This window comes from Gossypium arboreum, chromosome 7 (genome assembly GCF_025698485.1).
Source record: "Gossypium arboreum isolate Shixiya-1 chromosome 7, ASM2569848v2, whole genome shotgun sequence".
In the NCBI taxonomy this organism is placed as follows: domain Eukaryota; kingdom Viridiplantae; phylum Streptophyta; class Magnoliopsida; order Malvales; family Malvaceae; genus Gossypium; species Gossypium arboreum.
In genome coordinates this window covers 97,880,563-97,886,442 of record NC_069076.1, presented here as the reverse complement: position 1 = coordinate 97,886,442, position 5,880 = coordinate 97,880,563, and positions in this window count along the sequence as shown.

Sequence of the window (5,880 nt, the reverse complement as noted above, 5' to 3'; positions counted from 1 at the left end):
AAGTGCAGTCTAGGTGGATTTTTTCTTAGGTATTGTCTTAATTCAATCGATTTTCCCAAAAGTAATTCCCCAATTCTATTCTCTGTGAGTTCTTAGTTTAAATAATTAGTTAGTTAAAACAAAACCTCTTTATTCCTAGGCTAAATAATAAAAAGACAGTCATTACTAGTACTTTTAGTTCATTTGGGTTCGACAATCCGGTATTGCTAAAACTTTACTACTGTTTGATAGGTACACTTGCCTACATTGCGATAATAGTTAGTTTCAAGAATGATTAATTATAAATATTTAAAACCTATCACGAAATCACGCGATCAAGTTTTTGGCGCCGTTCCCAGGGAACTAAGATATTAGGACTGCTTAATTTTTATTACTTTAGCCATTTATTTTTCTTGCAAATTAATTTTATTTTATTCTTTTTATTATTTATTAATTTATTTTTTTTCCTTTCTCTTGGCAGATTTTTATAGTTTATGACTAGAAGAAACCGTCAGGACCACTACTTTTTGACGAAGAAATCAATCGCACAGTTCGCAGACATCAAAGAGAAATAAGGCAAAGCTTAAGATACACAGAGAATGAGCAAGAGGACGATACCCAACCCCCAACCAAAGAGATGGCTGAAAACCAAGACAATCAGCTACCTCCTGCAATTGCGGTTAATCAAAATCTCACTCCACGCACTATGTATGATTATGCTAAACCTTCTTTAACAGAGGCTGAATCGAGCATAGTTAGACTGCAGAGTCGCAAATACTTTTGAACTGAAACCTAACGCAATTCAAATGATACAACAGTTTGTTCAGTTTGATGGTTTGCAGGATGAAGATCCCAACGCTCACTTAGTAAACTTTTTAGAACTATGCGATACATTTAAAATTAATGGCGTTTCTGGATGCCATACGTCTTCGGTTGTTTCCCTTTTCATTGAGAAACAAAGCTAAATAGTGGTTGAACTCATTACCACGATGATCAATCACTACTTGGGACCAAATGACAGAGAAATTTCTATTAAAATATTTTTCGCCGGTTAAAACGGCTAAATTACGTAATGATATCTCTTTGTTTGTGCAGATGGACTTAGAAACTCTTTACGACACATAAGAGAGATACAAAGACTTACTGAGAAGGTGCCCTCACCATGGGTTATCGCTTTGGCTTTAGGTTCAAACATTCCATAATGGCCTGAATCCTTTGACTCGGCAAATGGTTGACGCAGCTGCTGGCGGAACCATCAATAATAAAAACCTGAAGATGCTTATGAGTTCATAGAGGAGATGTCATTGAATAACTATCAGTGGCAAGTCATGAGGACAAAGCCAACGAAAATAGCCGGTGTTTATAACGTCAATTCAGTCACCATGCTCTTTAATCAGGTAGAACTCTTGAATAAGAAAATTGATGGTTTTCTTAGTTCTTAGTTCTTCACAGGTTCACCCAGTAATGCAGTGTGAAGCAAGTGGAAGTGGAACAAGCCATTCGGAATACCAGCCTTATGGCCACAACATGGATAATGAGCAATTAAATTACATGGGTAATAATCCTCGACCTCAAAACAATCTATATAGTAACACTTATAATGCAGGTTGGAGGAACCACCCCAATTTCTCGTGGAGCAGTCAAGGAAATCAAAGACCACAACATCCTCCCTACCAACAGGAAAAGAAGCTGAACCTTGAAGAGATGCTCTCAAAGTTTATATCGGTGTCAGAAACTTATTTCCAGAATACCGAGACAGTACTTAAGAATCAACAAGCAATGATACAAGGGCTCGAAACTCAAAAAGGCCAGCTTTCTAAACTAATCTCCGAATGACCACAAGATAACCTGCCAAGTAATACTGAATCCAACCCAAGGGATCAGCTCAACGTAATTAATATTCAAGATGACGAATGGGTCGTTAAGCCTGAACCAGAACCGAGACAAAAAACTGTGGTAAGTAAGAGTCAATGTGAGGTAGGTCATAATAAAAACAAATAGGTGAATGTCGAATATAAACCTTGTGTGCTATACCCCAACGCGACGAGGAAAGACCGCTCAAATGAACAATTTGGTAAATTCGTTAAACTCTTAAAAAAATTACACATTAACTTACCGTTTATTGAAGCTCTATCACAGATGCAAAACGCAATGAAATTTTTAAAGAAGCTTTTAGCAAATAAAAGGAAGTTGGACGAGGCGTTGCATGTGGAGCTAAACGCAATGTGCTCAGCTATTCTGCAAAATAAGCTACCGAACAAATTAAAAAATTACAATTCCTTGCTTAATTAGTAGTTTAGATGTTAATAATGCATTAGCTGATTTAAGGGCTAATATTAACATCATGCCCTACAAAATGTTTAAGCAATTAGGTCTCGGGAAACCCAAACAGACTAGGATGAGCATTCAATTAGCAGATAAAACTATAAGATTCCCTAGGGGTATTATTGAAGATGTACTAGTTAAAATCGATAAATTTATATTTCTCGTGGACTTCATTGTTCTAGACCTAGAAGAGGATAGCAACACTCCTTTAATTCTAGGAAGGCCTTTTTTAGCAACTGCTAAAATGATCATTGATGTTGGCACAGGTGAACTCATACTCCGGGTGGGAGACGAAACAATCACCCTTTAAGCTCGCAATTCTGGCAACACATAGAAAATTGAAGGTGATCGTTTAACCCATTCTACTAAAACTGACAATATGGTGCAACTTACTTTGCAAGAAATGAGTCTGAAGGAAGCACATGAGTCATTCTCAAGCAATAGTAGAGGACCTACTCATGAAGAACGAAGACTGCAAATAGAGGAGCTAGATGAATGGCGAACACATAAACCAAGAACACACGATAAACCAAAACTACGCCAGAACGAGCTCGATACCTTTCCAAATCAACTTAAGGTTGGCGATAAAGTCTTATTAGATGCCGCAGATCCTCAAATTGTCACTGTCAGACAGGATGAAGAAATCCTTCTTACGGTACTTAACATTTTTCCATTCGGTACAGTTGAGGTAAGTCACCCCAAGTTCGGCACTTTAAAGGTAAACAACACCCGTTTAAAACCTTATTTTGATGAGATTGATAGCAGGAATAAGGAGTATAAACTCCTCGAACCACCATGACCATTCAACGGAGAGGTAAGTCGAGTTTAGACTATAAATAAGCGCTTCTCGGAAGGCAACCCCAGCACATACTGTATTAACTTCTTTAAAATTTAGTCTTCAACACCTAACTTACTAATGGAGCTCTTGAATACAGGTTTTTTATAGAGACATAGCCAAGCACATGGGCGTGCTTAGGGCCGTGTGAAAATAGGGCAAAGATTTTTCCAAACACAGACTACGATAAAACGCCACGGCCGTGCGACATGGCCGTGGTCGAACCTGTCAAAACAACACGAGCGTGCTACATGCCCGTGTGGAAGAACCATGGGTGAACCTGTTAAAACAGCACGGGCGTGCGACATGCCTGTGTCTATCACCCGTGGTTGAACCTGTTAACTTAACACAGGCGTTGGGCTTGCATACACAGGCATGAGAGAAGTGAACGAACCTAGACAAAGTTGTGCGACACGACCGTGTGCACCCACACGCCCAAGGTACACGGGCGTGGGGCAAATTTCAGACGCGCTCAAATAGGAAAAACGCGAAACACATGGGCAAAAATTAGGGAACACGGGCATGTGCCCTTACCGTGTGACCCAAAATCTATAAATACCCTATACTATTCACTTTCTTTCCCATTCAAGAACCCTAACCCTAGCCGCTACAAGTCCACACGGCCTCCCTGCCACGCACGTGCGCCGCTTCCAACTCCATTTTTGACGCCTGATTTCTCTCCCGTAGTGTTTGTTTACTCTTTTCACCTCTATTCTACTTACTTTTAATGTTTATTTTTAACATAATCTTTATTTTTCTCTTACTATTTCCATTTTGTTCATTATTTCTGCATTATTAGATTATTTATCATACATTTCATGTTAAATCGAGTTGTTAAAGCCTCACTCTTTTGTCATACACATGTCATTACTATGCCCATTCTCATGCTATTACAATGATAATGTCACAAAATTATGCTATCAAAATAATTATGTTGGTTATGTTTGGTTAATATTAGTAGTTGTGGCTGAAATTTTGATTTTTACTTGAAATTTTTCTTCATTTAACTTTGATCATCCCTCAAGATGAATTAATGGTTTTGATTGCAAGTACCATATCGTCTTCATGAGGAAAGAAAATCGTTGTACCTACTTCGAAGAAGAGAAAAATAGCGTCATTTTCTATAGGTCCAACCACAGAAATTCGTCACCCTCTCCTGCAGTTCTCTCGAGGGCCCCAAGAAGAACTTTTCCAAATACTTCGGGCCCGACCTTTAATTGCGGGCCGCTGCATCGACTGGGCTACCGTAGAACAAGTTCAGTTGGCTGATGCGATTCGAGCCCTCCTAACTACCGACCCTTGAGAGCTGTTCTCTAGGATCATCGAGCCAACATACCTCGAGCTCATGATGGAACTATGCTCAACGTTCCATCTTCAGACTACAATGACGAACTACGACGATCCCGGCATGGTCTAATTTCGTCTAGGCAGATTAATCTGCCAGCTAAGCGTCACAGAGTTCGGTGCTGCACTGGGCTTATATACAGAGGAGTTCAAAGAGGAGAATAAACTACATGCTCTCACTCGCCACATACACTTTTCTCCCTCGAAGTGCTGGCACACTTTGGCCTCTGGCATTGCCTCTTACAATCCTAGCCGCTCCAAGGCATCAATTCTCCTACCATCCCTGAGGTACTTACACGCCATTTTGGCTCACATGATTACAGGAAGGCGAGAGAGCACCAGCGTCGTCAACACTCACGACGCTTACTTTTTATGGTGTATGTCGCACGGGCACGTCATCGACCTTTGCCTATTTCATCGCCTTCGCGATTTAGCACCAGACAAAGAGGCATAAAAAGGGGGTAATCTCCATTGGACCCTATGTTGCTCTGTTGGCTAGACACTTCGGGCTCCTCAGTACCGTAGCCCAAGATTTATCATTAACCCTCATTGGCCAGATGTCTTCACAAGGCATCTCAAGCATGCTTAGTATGAGGATGATCGAAAAGCGCCAAAGAACCTACCCTCCTCAATATCGTCTTGCCCAATCTACCGAGGAAGAGGCCTACAAGGACATTCCTGATGATGTCCCTCCACAGCACGAGGACCTACCGTCTCAACCACCACCACCCTCTCATCCAGTTCATACGGTGGCTTCATATGCTGACATCTCTGAGCGCCTCACTCGATTCGAGCAGCAGTGTTTTCAACAATTTGACAACGTTGATGCAACTCTACAGCAGATTTGTCAGCACCTCCACATCTCATCGCCAGTCCCACCTCGCGAATTATCCAGCGATGAAGATGTTTAAAAACATTTATTTATTATTTTATGTTTTTAATTTTATTAAAACTATTTTTATTTTATTAGATTTTAGAATTTTATTTTAATTATCAATTTTGGTTTTTTTTATGAGTAATTATTCTTCCTAATATCCCCTAAAAAGTTCCTGATTTTCTCATAGTTATATAGAGCTCTTAAGCTCATCATCACATAGGAACTAAAAACTCCATCGAGAAAGGTTCTCCACGATTGCCATGTACTGATCGACCACGACCATAGCTACCACTAGATATAATATTCTTTTGGCGCAAGACTTATGCACTAATGAACCTCTACCACCGCTTAAGTATCCTCCTCCACTCTCACACCAATTACTCTCCAAAGCTCCAGTTCAAGGAATTCATCATACAGGAAGTTTCACTTCTCGCCCTATCTTATTTTTATATTCTAATATCTATATTTGTACACTGAGGGCAATGTACATCTTAAGTGTGGGGAGGGGTATTTATTTCAT